This window comes from Erpetoichthys calabaricus, chromosome 1, assembly GCF_900747795.2.
Source record: "Erpetoichthys calabaricus chromosome 1, fErpCal1.3, whole genome shotgun sequence".
Taxonomy (NCBI): Eukaryota; Metazoa; Chordata; class Cladistia; order Polypteriformes; family Polypteridae; genus Erpetoichthys; species Erpetoichthys calabaricus.
In genome coordinates, this window is record NC_041394.2 from 285,262,999 (window position 1) to 285,281,389 (window position 18,391).

The following is an 18,391-nucleotide window of genomic DNA, read 5'->3' on the forward strand; positions in this document are numbered from 1 at the left end:
GTGTTACGTGCCCTGTGCTGGTTGGGATTGGCTCCAGCAGACCCCCGTGACCCTCTGTTAGGATATAGCGAGTTAGAGAATGACTGACTGACTGACTGCCTATGGCAGGAACCCCTCACAATAACACTATAAATCAGAATAACTCACTTAACCCAGACTAGGGCCTAGTCCAGCTGGCATAATGCACAAGGCAACAAAACTTGCCTTGTCCGTCATTGGGCGAACGCATAAACACACCAAACACACACTAGAGCCAATTTAGCATTGCATGGTGGAAACCCACACAGACCTAGGGAGAACATGCAAACCCCATACATAGAGGACCCAGGACGTGAACCCTGGTCTCCTTACTGTGAGGCAGCAGGGCTACCACTGCACACGAGTGCTGGCCCCAGCAACAATGCAGTACATATATTAAATTTTTTTTTCAATATTGAATCATTGGTTGAATATTCCATTCTATAGTCCTGAATTTAAATGAATAATGAAATAGCGACAAGTGATTTGAAGCCATTGCCTTTCTTTTAAATCACATCATCTTCTTACCAGCTTCAGTTAGATCTTTCCTGATAGTTTTGTTTTTAAGACCATCCCACAGTAAGAAGCCTGACAGTTTTAGATTTTTTGGAAGTACAGCCCCTAGACATGTAATCCTTTGTTGCCATAGGTATATCAAAATGGTGTTTACTCTGCCATGGATTACTAATTTTCATATAAATACATTTATTTATATGAATATTTTCCTTTTCAAGCATTTTTACACATTGCATTAAGTTTAATGCTGCTTGGTGGTGCAGTGGTTAATGCTGCTTTCTCACATATTAAATATCCTGAGTTTAAGCAATTTGCAGGATTGTTGTCTGACATTGATCCCAAAAGTGGAAGGATAAGCTCTGGAACCCCGGGACCCTGAATTGCTTTAAGCATGTTCAATGTTAAATAACATTTATTTTGCAAAAGTTCAAATTTTAAGTTAAACTTTGCAACTCAAAATGTAACTGAACCCTCAGATTCTTACAGCATATTGTACACCTGGAAGATCTTAGCCCTGAGTTAGACGAATCTTCACCGAACTGTACTGCATGTAGATTGAAACATTAGACAGCCAAGAATAAAGAAAAATTAGACATGATTCTACAAAACTGTTGGTTGTTTTTAATGAAAGAAAATGCATTGTATCGTTTTTTGCACACATGGGAAATAAAGTCAACATAAAATAATATACTGCTGTAATGGAATAAAAAAAAACTTTATTCTCAATCTAAAAATCTAAGAAAAGCTATAAAAAAAGATACCAAACCTAAGAAACTTTAAGACTGTCTTTCTTGACATACATAGAAAATTTAAGACTGTGATATTGTTATTGGTACCACGTATTCATTCTGTTCCCTCTGATCTTTCAGCTACAACTAGAATATTTCTATTGCTGTAGTGATTGTGATCTTCCAGGATGATGAACTCATGCTAACTGCTTTCAAGCTGTGAGATAGCCTGGGGGAGATGGGAAAAAAGTCACACTCTGACCCCTAATTGCAATGGATAAAGGTGCTGCATCTGATGCATTTCAATTATGCATACTGGTGTAAAACACAATGCAGTGACAGATATGAGAATTATCTGATCCAGTGTAATGCTGTTTGTTCTTTATTATGGAAATAGAAATAATTTGAAAATTTCTCATGCTAACAGTTAACTAAATTTAAAATGCAGTGTTATAAATGAAAATGGGTTTTGGCTGCATCTTTTGTTATCAAACATTTTCTCAAACTAATCAACAGCAAAGTGTTAAATAAAGAAATGTGTAAAGTTTAACAAAGTCAGTTCTATAATTTGTCAGCTTCTCCTCAAAGCAGTTGTCTTGTCTCTGCAGGTTTACATTTAATAAGAAAGCATTCAGTTGAAAATGTTTATATGCTAAGGAAAGCTACCAGGAGTCTGGTAAAGTATCCATTAGTTTATATTCTAAGCCTGTACTTTTAGTTTCAGGGTTGAAGAGTACTGGTGCCTGCCTTAGCAGCATGGTGAGTAAAGCAGGAATGAATACTGGATGGAAGGTCAGCTCACTGCAGGGTCCATTCACACACACATTCACCCATACCAAGTCAATATTTAGAGTTACGGGTGTCACACTCTATTGTCTTTGAAAATGTAAATTCATATTTTGTGGACTTTTGCAAATTTGATTTTATCTCTCTATTATAAAAGGAAATCCTGGGATGACACTTTCTCTGAGATAATTTCAAGTCCCCCGAGAGATAATTTCAGGTCCCATGAGACAAGACTTTTTGACAAGTCCCACCCTCCTCTCAAACATTTACAATCACGCCCATGGTCCAATCACTTCTCATTTGTGTGAATACTATTGTCAGACACAGTTCCTGTGCTCTCAGCTCCAAGCGGGGTAGGAAATAAAAGACAAAGAGAAGGGCTCTGTGTGCATGAGAGTGGCAACCAATGAATGCTGATCAGAAAGTGTAGTGTATATAATGTAGTAACAAGAAATAAGAAATGTGGGTGTTTTGGACTTCAAAAACAGAAGAGAATCTCATCTGTTTGATGTCACGTGTTTCACAACAGAATGGAAAAAACAAGTGATCAGGAATACAGACAGCAAGTCTGACATACCCCACAACTAGAAGTCATATACTATGCCATCAGCATTACTCTAATAGAGAAAGCAAATAAAACCAAAAATCAATGGTCAAAAAATGGAAAAACTAAAGCCCTGATCTAACTGAAGATCCTTACCCTAAGTTGCACAGAAAAACACTCCAAAAGCATCGAGGCCGAATACTGTGCAGCAACATATTTTATAATGGCAGCACAGTGACTTTACACACCATAAACAAAATAGCTGCGGACATGAAAACCAACTACAAAATAAAGACACTGGGAATATATTGTACATGTATCTGTAAAAGAAATTGTTGAAATAATATCAAAGAAATAATGCTAAAAATAAACATAACCTAATAATTACTAAATTCACAAAGTATTACTGAAATAATATTTCTAATGGCCATTCAAATTGAGGCCTCCACTCAAGACATGCTGTCTGAGCGTGCCCATTGGGCTTTCGATGGAAACTTATAACGTATATGAGAAGGACTGACATCTATTGTCAATGTATAAAAATAGTCTTCTGGGCATATCCTTGCCAATGTAGTAAATGATATATCCACAAAACACATCTTTTAGAATCCAACGTTGATCATATTTCATATTCAAGATCCATGTCGATTTGTACTGGTGAGGTACAATTTATTTTTGTATAGCCCAAAATCACACAAGAAGTGCCGCAATGGGCTTTAACAGGCCCTGCCTCTTGACAGCCCCCCAGCCTTGACTCTCTAAGAAGTCAGGGAAAAACTCCCAAAAAAACCTTGTAGGGAAAAATGGAAGAAACCTTGGGAAAGGCAGTTCAAAGAGAGACCCCTTTCCAGGGGGAATTCCAATACAATACACAGAACAGAACAAATCCTCAATACATTATAAAAATAAAAATTTTAGAAGTACGGAGCAGAATTTAACAGTAAATGAAATCACATAAGAAGATTTGGATATATTTAGAGTCCTGGAGACCTCATCCATCAAGCTGCCTTCCCCATTTGGCCATTCCATGGCTGAAACAGCACTGGGCCAGGCAATCCGATGAAAGGACTCCTCCATCAGGGATGACTTTACCTTAGGCAGGCAAAACAACTTGACAGGTGGGCCGTGGCACCAAGTGCCATATTTGAGTACCGAGAAGAGAAATAGAATAGGTGAGGGTTAGTATCCAATTATAACTATCATGTTACTTATGTTTTAGTGCTAATGACTAACAACAGAGATGCAGTATGTACAGTTAATCAGCAGCTCTAGTCAGGACATGCTAAACTGAAGTAGTGAGTCTTCAGCCAGGATTTAAAAGCTGAGACCGAAGGGGCATCTCTTATAGTAGCAGGCAGACCATTCGACAGTTTAGGGGCCCTGTAACTAAAAGCTCGACCTCCTATTGTTATTTTATTAATCCTTGGAATCATAAGCAGACCAGCATCTTGAGATCTTAATGTGCGCTCTGGTTTGTAAGTCATGATAAGTTCCAACAAGTAAGCCGGACCTTGGCCATTTAATACTTTATATGTTAAAAAGAGGATTTTGAAATCAGCCCTAAACTTAAACGGGAGCCTGTGTAAGGATTTAAGACCTGGAGTTATGTGTTTGTATTTTCTTGTTCTTGTAATAATTCTTGCAGCCGCATTTTGTATTAACAGGAGGCTGTATAAAGAACAGTTTGAACATCCAGTGAACACCGCATTGCAGTAGTCAATCCTACTAGAGATAAATGTATGAATTATTTTCTCAGAATCCTGTTTATTTAGAAAGCGTCTTAATATCCTAACATTTTTAAGATGGAAGAAACATAATTTGGACAACTTTGTAATATGCGCTTTAAATGACATGTTAGAGTCAAAGATAACTCATAGATTGCGGGCTGATTCAGTAAAATTAATGGGGATTCCAACTGAGTTAAATTATGACAAAATATTGTTATGATCAGCGTCATTCCCTCCAACAATTAACATCTCTGTTTTATCTGTATTTAAAGACAAGTAGTTTTCATTCATCCACTCCATTAATTCACTAACACAACTAATTAAAGACAACATTGGAGAAACTTCATTTGATTAAAATGAAAGGTATAACTGGGTGTCATCTGCATACGAGTGAAAATGAACATTATGTTTCCTAATGATAGATCCCAGTGGAAGCATACAAAGTGAAAACAACAAAGGTCCCAGTACTGAGCCCTGCGGGACACCATATTGAACTTCTGTGTATAATGATGGAGTACTGTCAGCACATCTCTGTACATATTGGAATCGATTTGATAAATAAGAACTAAACCAAGCGAGGACGGTGCCTGTAAGCCCCATATCATTTTCTAGTCTGTGTAGTAAAATAGAATGGTCGATGATGTCAAATGCTGCACTTAAGTCCAACAACATAATTACAGTGGAGTTACCTTCATCAGAGGATATCAGAATATCATTTACAGCCCATGTTAGTGCTGTTTCTGTACTATGACCAGTGTGGAAACCAGATTGGAATTTCTCAAATAAATTGTAATGCGTAAGGTGTGACTGAAGCTGACTTGTGACTACTTTTTCTAGTATTTTAGAGAGGAACGGTAAATTTGAAATAGGCCTATAGTTATTTAGTATGTGTAGGTCTAGGTCTGACGTTTTAAGTAATGGTTTAATGATTGACACTTTTAGTGCATCAGGTACTGTGCCATGCAGTAATGAACTATTGATAATGTTTAGAATAGGCGCTGCAAGAACATCCATAAGGTAGAAGCAATGCTTACAAATTATGCCAGCAGTGTACTGGCTTCAGGGTCAAAGCTTTAGATTTGTTTTGTAAAAATCACAAGGATAAAAACTTATACATGTATAATCAAGGAAAGGATTCCCAGTTAGTGATTAGGACTTTATTATGGCATTGAAAGCCCTCCCTTCACCACTGTCAAGCCTGCAAACCAGCTAAGAAAATTTGTTTTTTGCATAGATTGCTGGTGTTTGTAATGAATCTCAATTGCGGCTCTCCTGTTGTTCTTTAATGTATTTTTTTTGTAATTTTTATATATTTATTTCTTGTTGTTTATTTGTTTTAAAATTAGAGATGACATCATCTTGACTTGATTTTATATCCTTTTTTTGGGTGGTCACTGTGGTTTTTGACCATTTTGCATAGCTACCTATGTTATTTATGGTGTTTATACTCATTGCTGGATATGTAAGGAACTGCTTTGACTATGTGCTGGGAGTATGGACTAGAGAGGGGTTTACACCATACCAGCTCCTTCTGTTCACAAGGCACAGGAACTTATGGTGATGATGGCTGACTTCACAATCATGCCTCTCTGACTTCATCTTTTCCGCCCATTATAAAATAAATAAAGATGTCACCAGAAAGCTGCCGTTATTTGTCATCGTTAATGTTTCTTTACTTCTGATTGTTTTTTTTTTTTATGTGACATTGGATATAAATTCTTTAGTTTTTGGATATTTTGGCTCTGATAAATGTACCAATTTCAGGATTCTAGATTTGTTTTGCCCCCAAGTGACAAACCAAAGACTAACAAAACCTTTTTTGATATCTGTTACTTCAGTTTTGCTTTTGTAGTTTCTCTCTTTTTGTTAAAAAAGTTCTACTTGTTTATTGAGCCACAATTTTTTTAGTTTTTCTTTCTCCTGTTGCATGCATTTTCACTTCAAAAATCCTAGCCACACATTTAAGAAAAATAGCATGTGTCTAGTCCTTTATGTGTTTAGAGGTTGCAAAAAAGTTGATACTGTTATGAACTAAATAGATTCCACTCAGAAAAGTCCCACAAATACTCAAAATACCCAATTGAGCAGGAAAAACATCAAACTCTGGCAACAACAAATCTTTATAAACTAAAGGGTTATTCAAAAAAGGCAGTATTTAACAAGAAGCTCTGGAAAGCACAAAAATGCAGAAGGACAAACAACAAACACAGACCCAATACAAAACTCCAAAGAATGGTCAAAAGACCACAGTAATCCAGAAAATTACAACAGCACAGAATAAATACTAGAAAAACACCCCATACCATGACCACATTTAATGAACTGCAAAGGACTCTGGAGTTTCCTCAGCCTTTATATTGTTAAGAGTAGTCCCTTGATGGTGATGGCAATTGGGCACTTGGGGGACCACCCTCAAAACACAATGTGCATAAGAAAAGAATTGCAGACATAAAGAAATTAAATAATAGGCTTTGTCGACATAAAAGAGACATTTGAACCCCAGACATAAGAGGAAACTGGACTGAAACATGTCAGATGCATACTTTTGTCTTATGCCTTTAAGACTACTGCAATGCACTCCTAACAGGTCTGCCAAAAAAAGATGTAAATCAATTACAATTGGTTCAGAATGCAGCTGCTAAAATCCTAAGTATAATGCTATTCCAAAAGTACACCATAAAAAAGTGGTGAGACTGCTTAGTTTCTATGCTCTAAAAATATGAAATAATCTGCATATAGGGATACGACAAGATGGCACAGTAGGGTTGTTTAAATCATGTCTTAAAACATGGCACTGAGAGAAAAGAAAATAATGAGATCTTGTTCCTGGTGACATGTGCATAGACTCACTCATTTGTTTTTCTTTTTTTTTTTGTATTTTTAGAAGTAAAGATAAAATATATGATAGAATGCCCGCTGGGGGGATGGTCTGGGGGGTTTAGAGCTTTTGGTTGCAGAACCCCAGGGTTTTTTTTTTTTCTCCACTGGATTTTTTCTCGTCTCTCCACTAACCATCTGACCCTGAGAATAATTGTTTTTAGATTATTGTTTTTCTTTGTTTCCACTTACTACTATTTGTAAAGCAAAGTACTTATAATTATAATTATAGAATTATAATGAATTATATTGAATAGAATTATAATTATATTGAAAGGTGATCTGTAAATCAATGTTGTTGTTATTGAACCATAAGCCTGCATATTGAATTTGGGTCTAGGCTGATTTGAATAGATGAGGCCTACACTCTGTTGGTGCAGATGTCTTCACCTTTTTTGAGTTTAGTGAGCAGGCAGAGAAATCATAATAAATTGATTAAAAAAATGTAGAAAAGTTGCTTAAAAGAAGAAAATATATTATCAATACACACGTCTGTGGTTTCCATATATTATATATCATACTAGCCAACCCGCGGCGTATGCCGCATTATCAGGCAGCCTTTTTAATGATTTTTAAGCACAGGGAAAAAATTAACATTTGAAAAATCCGGAGGAGAGGGGAAGGACGCCCATTACGCCCCATCCGTCATGCTAGTCTGCTGATTTCTCGTTCAGTAACCTGTGAGTAGTGATGGGCGAGGGTGAAGCCTCGCGAAGCATCAACACGTTTGAAGCAATTGTGTCAGAAATCGTATCGAAGCTTCGAAGCATTTGACACTCACCTCTCTCGTGACACCTCCTGGCCATTTTCATTAACGTTACAGAAACTTATGATACACTTCAATGACGTCTGTTAAAAGTCGTATTGCTTTTATTTTTTCATAGCTAGAGACTGACAATGAAGAGAAGTGTTCGTCAGCAGCTTCTAGTGTCTGATGTCTAAAAAATATAAATATAACTAACGCCAACAGGCAGAATGCACTATACGATAGCAAGAGTTAAACAAAATAAGACGCCTCACCTCATGCATTCCCGGCTCTTTCAATTAGTATTTACTTTTGCACTGTATCATTATAATTGCTCCTGTTATTAGTATTATAATTAACCCTGATCTTTTGTTGAGATCACATTTAATAGCCTTAAATGTTTTCTTTGGTCTGTCTTAATTAAAACGGAGTAGACAGAAAATAAAGGTTTATCCCTGTACTTTGCCATGATATAGGTAAGCACATTTGAGAAAGAAAATGTGAAATCCTTAAATCACAGATGTCATTATTCGATCAAGTATTAAAATCTGCAGTGCTTCGAAAGCTCGACACAGTGTCGAAACCTTAGTATCGAGCGGCCCATCACTACCTGTGAGTCACGTAGAGTTTTCATTGTTGTTTGCGATTCTGGCCGCTTTTCGCGTACTGAGTTGTTCGGGAGTCACAGTTGAGAAACAGTTTTTTAATGTCTTTTAAGCACAGGGGAAAAAATGAACATGTGGCCCGGTGCATTCTTTAACTGCCTTGTGGCACTGTAGTAGTATGGCTGCTTTGCAGTAAGGAGACAGTGGAAGATTGTGGGTTCGCTTCCCGGTTCGTCCCTGTGTGGATAGCAAATTATCCGCGACAAACAAACTGTTTTACATGCTGCAAACCAATCCGCGCCACTTTTTCAATGTTTTTTAAGCAGAGGGAAAAAAATGAACATTTGGAAAATCCGTAACGCTGCTTTCAGTAAGTACAATGCACACGCGTTTAATTTGTCAGCAACTTTTTGCCAGCTGTCTTTTCTGGTTTGGGCCGCTTTTGCAGTGTTACCTCTTGTGTATATTATATCTTGAAATCCTTCGAGTTGCTAATTAACTAACTAACACCCACCCACTCAGCTTGTGTGAAAAAAATGAGCCCGTTCTTTCATCATTTTGTTGCAGCCTATCAAAGACTTGGTGATCATGTTTTGTAGACTCAATATATATTGGTTTTTCACTCAGCGCAAGGGCGTGCATTCATCTCGGATTATTACATCTTGCTAGACTAATCTGCTACACGGCTGCGTTTGAAAAACCGACTTATCCCGGATGAGTTTCACCGGCATTAATGATTAGGAATCTGGTTGGAACAAAACCCTGCAGCCACAGGGGTTCACCAGGACCGAGTTTGGCAAACACTGCTGAACAGAGACGAAACCGACTCAGGTGAGGAGTGGGGGGCGGGCAAAGTAGTTGCAGCTATTGATTATTCAGTGTTGTTTGCCTGGGTGTCTGATCTGCTCAACAGGATTATAAATAAAAGGAAAACAATGTGAAGGCAATGTCACAGGTGATCCTGTGGTATAGCGGGTCCACAGCTCCCCTTCAAAAGCCCATTTTTAAATAAATAATCATCGCACTCACAGTATAGCGAGGGGCGTGGAAGTGCGGCTGAAATGGTTTCAGGGTAGACTCGTGCTTCGGGCATTTCTCCCCTGTGCAGTGTGTGAGCGAGCGAGTGAGGAGAGAGAGAGAAAGCCAATACGTTAAGAGTGAGCGAGAGCAGGCTCGAAGGCAATGTGTTCCTGTGGTATAGCGGGTCCATAGCTCACCTTCAAAAGGCCATTTTTAATCAGGCGACTGACAGTAGTGGAGTCAGGCACAGAGAAGGTCAGCTGCTGAGAGAGCGTCACGACTGTTGCAGGGCCTGAAGCAGGTGAGACGCTAATGAAAAACAGGCACAGGGCTTATTGGTTTTGAAAGACTGCTTCCTTCATTGTGTTTTAACTTCAGTTTTAAAGGATTGCGCGGCTGTCTCTTGCGCTGCCTGTGTGTGCCTCTGTCTCTCTGTGGCGCTGCCTCTGTGTGTGTGCGTGGCTCTCTCTCGCGCGCGCTGCCTGTGTGTGCCTCTGTCTCTCTCTGGCGTTGCCTCTGTGTGTGTGTGTGTGTGTGTGCCTCCGTCTCTCTGGCGCTGCCTCTGTGTGTGCCTCTGTCGCTGCCTCTGTGTGCGCACGGCTCTCTCTCTCGCGCTGCCTCTGTGTGAGCCAAGATTCCACTGAGGTTGACTAATGAAAAGTCAACGTGGCTCAGAGCTGCAAGTGGACTGTGGCACAGATAAACAGAAATGACGGCATGTTTTTCGAGGCGTCGCGTCCAAGTTGGTGGGCGTGACTGTGATTTTTTCGTCGTATCCAATGGTCTAAGAGTTGGTGGGCGTGGCTCCTTCCTGCATGCGCCATTGGCGTCTTACTTGCTGGCGGTTTAGTGAATCCACGCCCCTTCCGGCATGCTTTCCATGGTTGGCTACTTGTCTCCTGGCTTAGTGAATTATATATATAGATATTGTAAGCAGTGTGAGAAATTAAAGTTAGTTGGTAATAGTGCAGCTATCAGGAACATGTCCGCCTTAAGACGTAGCCAGAAATCCACAGTGAGTATTTAACCCTTAGAGTATTGGTATGTACCCAACAGTCGGTAAGCCATACGGGATCTTCTTATCATATTTAGCCATGCAATTGTGAGCTCAGTGCTTGCTGACTGCTTCAACAGTCTCAAAGTACAGATGTGTGCCCCTCTCTCATTTCAACCAGGACTTTTTTCTAGTCCCTATAAACAAATCTATAGTTGTGCCCAGGTTTTATACACAAACAGTTTATAAATAAGAATGTTTAGGGACTTGAGTCATGTTACCCCATAGAGGTTTGTTTTCTTTTTTTTTCAGAAGTCTCTTTGCTGCAGGTTTTAATTCCCTTTCCTCTCTTGCTATTGGAGCATTGTGTATGTTATGGAATTGGACTTTGACATTTGCCATTAAAATTTTTAAAAACTTAAAAACTTCCTGTAGCTAATATTAATTTATTAATTCTTAATTCTGCTATAAAGGAATTAAGTATTAAAGGCTATAAGGGCTTTTAATTTTTTATTGTTTTATCATTGTAATTGTAGATTTACTTCTTCAAAAGCACTTTGCACTAAAAGTTTTTGTTTAAAATGTGTTTTAATTCTGCTATAAAGGAATTAAGTATTAAAGGCTATAAGGGCTTTTAATTTTTTATTGTTTTATCATTGTAATTGTAGATTTACTTCTTCAAAAGCACTTTGCACTAAAAGTTTTTGTTTAAAATGTGTTGTATAATTAAATGTTGTTGTATATTAAATTGAATATATGTTTTCAGCTGGATAATGACATGCTGCCTTTAATGAATCTGGTTTGAACTAAGGAAAAAAATGCAACGCACTAGGTGAACCCCTTCAGTTCTACTTGTAAGAACATTGATGAGGATTGTAACATTAGGCTGGGGAAAAATAGTTTCTATGGTTAACAATTAAAAGAGCTGCTTCTCTTAAATCAAAACAGCTTAACACTGTGCCATTTGCAACATCTTCTAAATACTCTTTCTAAATTTCAGTGCTGTGAATGGATTGTTTCCCATTTAATTTATTGAAGCTATTAATGCTTATACATCAAAGTCTATCTTGCAATCAGTGGTCAACTATCCTTTTCATTACAGGAGCTGTAAAGATGATAAAGATCTATAGTTAGTTATTGTCCCTGAAATTATTCAGTATTTCCAAATTAATCTCAGGTGGAAGAAGCATTACTTTAGGATAGACTAATTTTGCTAGAGCCGCCCACACGGCTGTGCTTTATGCATCATTGTCTGTTGGATTTTATTATGTCTAATTATTACTATAGTTTGGAATTGCAATTAACTTATCATGCACATATGGCCTTGGCTATACCATTTTCTCTCATTGTTCTCTCTCTATCTTGGGTAAATTTTTCAACCTGATTCTGTTTAATCTGCACCATCCCTTCAAATGTCAATGCCATTATCGTATATGGTTCCTGAACAAATGTACAGGGAAGGATTAGGAAGTTTTATGCAACAGCTGATTTATTTTTAGTTCCACTTTCTCTATTGTCACTGATCATCTGACATGATATATAGTATGTTTCTTTTTTCATATTTTGTTGTTCAATAGCTGATACATGGTATGAGACATTAATTTAAATGAAAATAATGCTTCTGTTGTGTTATCGATTATTTAATTTAGTTTAACAAATTACTGTGGTAAAAGCTGTTATCTGGGAGAAATCAGATAACAGTCTCACTAGATGATTACATAAAGAATTAAAATTAGTTAAGTAATGGGGAGCTTACTAGCCCATTCCAAAGATGAGAGGATTACGTCTAAAGTATTAGCAGTTCTGTAAACTGATAAGGAATATATTAAACAAGTTATGAAGGAAAAGCATTTAACAAACAAAGTGCATGCAAAATCCCACCCAAATTACCCCAACAGAGATAATCATTTCACTAACACTGAATCTAACAAATCCTGACAAAACACTAAGCGCAAAATGATCAACAATAAACATGGCAAAACAATGTCCAAACATAGTCTAGTTCCAGGTGCAGATGAAGATGAAAAATAAATAGAATTCCCAAACCAAGCTTTCTGTATACAATGTAAAGTTTTGTCTTACTGTGACGCAGAGTACATGAAGTGTTGGTAGCACTTCACAGATGTAGGCATTTACCAACCCACAGCAGACCACACACACTTTGGACACAAGACACAAACACAAATCCAAAAAATTGTAATTCTCAAGTGGCTGTGTTTGTCATCCAATTTTGGGTGTGGAAATGATGAAGCCAAAAAAATAAAGATGAAAACCCTTCCTTGGAAGCTCTTTTCTTTTTTTCTTCCAGAAACCCCCTCGGCTCAATAGCACAGTGCTACCGGGGCTGCTGGAAATTGAAGTCCATACTAAATAGCTCTGCTACAATATTGGCTCTGCATAAGGGTTGTATGAATGAGGAAACAATTTCAGAGAAGAAATCAATTAATGTAAATATTAAAAGCTTGCCATTTCTTTTTTAAGCTGGTTTCTCTTATTAAAATTGCTGGCTGAAAGATATGTGAAGGAGAAACTGGAAAAGAAACAATATGATATGAAAATCTGAATAACTTATTTGATACATAAATATATTGTGCAGTGAAAATGTTTAACATGTCTTTTGCTTGCACCCTTTACATTTCTCAATTAACACACAGTGTCTTTGGGAATGTGAGAGAAAAACCAGAGCAATCCGAAATGGGAAGAAAGTGCAGATGTAAACAGGCAGACACAGACTAGACATGGAATCAAACTCAGAATTCAAACTCGAGGCATCAAACAGAATGAACATAAAAATGTGGTAGATCAGGTGAGAACACTAGAGACTCTTTCACAGTTAAAAGAAAAATATTTCAGTCATATAAAACAGAAAAGCCAAAATATTATTGTAGGTATAAAATGTTCTAGTAAGACACTATTTACCTGTAATAGGAAGGCAAAAAAAAAAATATTGTGGTGAAGGACCAAACATAACTATGTTATGCTCTAGTCAGAGTTTAATCTCTAGTTCAAGTTTCTTTTCTTTTTGTTACCTTTTGAATATTTTGTATTTTTTTCAACTGAATATTGTTTTTGATAATTTTTTGTGAATATTATTTCATAACTTTTATTATTGCTGTTTTATATTAATCATTTCTTTATACTGTGTTTTTTGTTCCTTGTATTTTGCATATTGAGGTCAAGGGCAGGGCAGACCTCCCACCCCTAAGGCTGTAGTTGTAGGACCTCCAGGCCTGTTTAAGTCTGGGAGAGTGATAGGGACACTGCTTAGACTGTGGTTTATACTCATGTTTATGTGGCTCTTTCTTGTTCCTAGATTTTTTGGATTTTGATTTATGTAAGTACTTCTTTAATTTTATGGCTACTGAACCTGTCTTTAGAGTTGGTTTGTGTCAACTGGAATATGGACTTAATTTTTTATAATTTTTTTGGATTACCTTTTGTCAAACATTTTGAACTCATTTTGTCGTTGTTTTGTTTATTGACAATTTTTTTTGTAATAAATTCTTTAAATTTATTAAGAAGCTTTGTTTTTGTTATTTTGGTCTAGGTTTTATTCCTTTTAAAGCTGTAGCTGCATGTTGGCCTTTACATTCTGTAAATCCTACTTCTTGAATTTGGAGCTAGGCTGATGTGATTTTCTATCTACATCTCATTGAAGCCTTGAGACCTACTTTTGGTTTTAAAACTTGTGTTACAAAAATCAGAGATGAGAGTCATAAAAAAGGTTTGGGGCAGCCAATATTCCCTGGCTGCAAATGGGTAAATAGATAGCACTGATGTGCGCAGATCAGAGTCCAAGATCGAACTGATGAGTTAGTTTGAACATGGCAGCTTTAAAGGTCAGAAAGGGAAATGAAGCCATTAAAGCTGGAAGCAGAAGGGTCCTCTTCCATAGGCTCAGACCCAGACGTGACCTCATCAAAAGGGTTGGAACTGGAATTCTCTTCTTCCTTGGGTTCTATGCCGGCCCAGAACAGGAAGTGATGTCATTATGGCCGGAACCAGAAGTGACGTCGTCCACGGGCCCAGAAGTGGTGTCATGAGGGTAGGTGCAATTTCCTGTGAATGGTCTGCAAGAAAGTGAGAAAAAGAGTCAGTGCACTTATGCCTCTCCCTGGTCTGGCATGGAATTACTCTTTATTTAGGCTCTTTAGCTGCCTCCCATGCGCACGTATGTGACTCCTGCTTTCTGGGTTTTAAGGGCCTGTCAAATTGCAGCACTGTAGTGTGATGAAATTAAGGTCTTAGTGTGAAGTCCATTAGGGTTTGTTTTGCTGCTCATCTTACTATACTGTATATGGCAGGACTCAATTACCTGCCTGCATAAGCTAAAACCTAAATAAACACTAAAATTCTGAGAAACATGTGCACAAAAGAACTGTGCTCAAATGTGTGAAACCACAAAAGGCAAACAGTGTGAAACATCATATGAACTTAGTCTTGCTTTCTCATCAAAAATCAGTAGGGGTGGCAAATTTCCCTTTATACGAAAATGTCAGTCATGATGTCATATGAAAGTCCATTGAAATAATACAAAATAACTGCCAAAGACTCACCTACCTTGGTTATTTATGGAATTCACACCCATTATGTAACATTATTTGCAAACACAAAGGCAACAATTAAGACAAATTAACCGCTAATAGGCATACATGAGAAAGCTAATTGTAGACTATTCAATATTATTGAGAGTCAGGCAAAGAGAGAAATGACATTATTACAGTATTTGCTTAATGATTTCGAAGAAGACATTATCAGAAATCAGAAGGGTTACCATCCATCCATCCATTGTCTCCCGCTTATCCGAGGTCGGGTCGCGGGGGCAGCAGCTTGAGCAGAGATGCCCAGACTTCCCTCTCCCCGGCCACTTCTTCTAGCTCTTCCGGGAGAATTCCAAGGCGTTCCTAACCCTAACCCTAACCCTAGATTTTACCACTGAATTATTTACTAAAATGATTTTAAATAAATAAGAAAATTGAAAAAAGAAAATGTGGCAAATCAAAACATTTAATGCAAGTAGAAACATTATTAATTCAAAAGAGGAAAAACACAAAACCACATAAATAAAATGATAACTGTACTTTCTGTGCAACATACTGTACAGTAGTAAAAGATTCATATCAGCATGTGTCAATAAGTTGATAGTAACTGTTCCAGATGACGATTCAGCGGACCACCCTTGATTTGAATGCAGTGGGCATGTCATCACACACATATAAGGATAATCAAATTTTAATGTGCAGGTGAACATATTCTTTATCTTTGTAAGGGTGTATTGAACTACCTTCCTGCATATCTCCCAAAAGTGACTATCTAAGATGTGAAAAGTAACACAGTAATTTTGCCTCTGGACTTTCTGGGAAATGTTACAGTGCCTTGAATGTGAACGCATTTTTGTCAACACTATTTTGTCTCAAGCTTTTCAGTGGTCACACCCAATGTCTCAATAAATGGGTGTCCAGGAAAAATGCCACAGTTTTCATTTTTATTCAATTCATTTCTATTATGTAAAAGACATGCATTATAAATGTATGTATGTATATATGTATGTGTGTGAGGTGTATATATAACAGTGGTTATCTTTAAGATAAGCCCTAAGAGGCAACGTAGGTCCCTCTTCCCATGGGCTCACCACGTGTAGGATGGTCCAAGGAGGTTGGGTTCAGTGTGCGTCGGGTGGTGGCTGAAGGCAGGGACCTTGGCAGTCCAATCCTCGGCTACAGAAGCTGGCTCTTGGGACATGGAATGTCACCTCTCTGAAGGGGAAGGAGCCTGAGCTAGTGCGCAAGGTTGAGAGGTTCCGGCTAGATATAATCGGGCTCATCTCGATGCACAGTGTGGACTCTGTAACCAGTCTCCTTTAGAGGGGCTGGACTATCTACCAATCTGGAGTTGCCCCCGGTGAGAGGCCCCGAACTGCAGTCTGGAGTACCCACCCTTTTTGGAGTCCCTCAATGCTCACGTGGGCAATGACAGTGAGACATGGAAGGGCATGATTGGGAGGAATGGCCCCCCCCGATCTGAACCCAAGTGATGTTTTGTTATTAGACTTCTGTGCTTGTCATGGATTGTCCATAACGAACACCATGTTCAGGCATAAGGGTGTCCATATGTGCACCTGGCACCAGGACACCCTAGGCCTCAGTTCGATGATCGACTTCGTGGTCATGTCATCGGACTTGTGGCCACATGTCTTGGACACTCGGGCAAAGAGAGGGGCGGAGCTGTCAACTGATCACCACCTGGTGGTGAGTTGGCTTCGTTGGTAGGGGGGAAGTAAAAGTAGGACTGTTTCTTTGTAAACAGTCATGGGAAAATATTCGTCAATACACAATCTTTAATTTGTAGAGTGACATGATTAATAATCAACTATACTTCCCAAGTTCTTAAACTTGCTAAATATAACTGAGGTGACTAAAAACACAGAACAGATTTTCATTTGTCATTTGTTTTTCAACAAAAAAAAAATTCAACATGCAAAATCTGTGTGTACAATTAACCAGCTCTTATGATTCAGTAGTGAATGGAGCCACCCGTAGTAACAATAAGCTGAAGTAATCATTTTCTGCATGATTTTATCAGTTTCTTAACTCAAATTACATGAGGTCTATCCTGTACCTCTTTGCAACACTGCTTCATTGCACTGGCATACAGCTTTCTTAAGGTTCCAATGCAGCATTTCAATGAGGCTGAAGGATGGACTTTGGCTTGCTCATTTCAAAAACGTCATTTTTGCTTTTAAGTTATACATATGTAGATTAACTGGTGTACTTAGGATCATTCTGTTGTATCATCAAATTTCATCCAAGCTTTGGATGTCTGATGTAAGCCCTTGCATTTTACTATAAAGTAGTTTAGTATAAACAAGAGATCAAGGTGGACTAAAATGTTTGCAAAGAGTGCTTCTTGAGTGGTGTAAAGATTCTTATGTTGAAATGCTGCGTTTTGTCTTTAATAAATGTAGCATTGTGGAAATGAGAGAATAAGTGCGGTTTGCTCTTCTCTGTCCACACCAATGTTATTATAGTTTTGCCTTTATATATTAGTTTTTATTTCTGTATTTTTTCTGACCTTAATTGGGAATTCAGTTTAGTTTTAGTTTTCCTTCATCGTGTATTTTTAGTTTTAATTTAGTTTTTATTTTACAAAGACATTTCTATTTTATTTATATATATATTAGTTTCAGTTTTAGTTTTAGTAATTATAGTATGTTTAAAGAGCTACTATGGCATTTAGTTTTTGTGTCACAATGAGACAGAACTGTACACTTAATGGGTTTGGATATAATATGAATTTAATGTTAGTGGAAGCTTGCTACACTACACAACACACTTTACTATTTGGTTTTGTTTTTGTCTTATAAAAACAAGCATAATCAAAACCAGGTACTGAATATGAACAATTTTACACAATTTTATAATTTTTAAAATATTTTAATGTCATTTGTGATAAACAAATCTGCACTGACTGTTGGCACTTTTTTCTTTTCCTTTTATTGCCCAGAATGGGCCAATTTGTAATGAACTTTAGGTGAATTTTAAGGTTTGAGAGTTTTTTACTCTAAATGTCTACAGCACACAACATATCCCGCTCCAACGACAATGTGCTTATAATGAATGCCTTCAATATCCATCCATCCATCCATTTTCCAACCCGCTGAATCCGAACACAGGGTCACGGGGGTCTGCTGGAGCCAATCCCAGCCAACACAGGGCACAAGGCAGGAACCAATCCTGGGCAGGGTGCCAACCCACCGCAGGACACACACAAACACACCCACACACCAAGCACACACTAGGGCCAATTTAGAATCGCCAATCCACCTAACCTG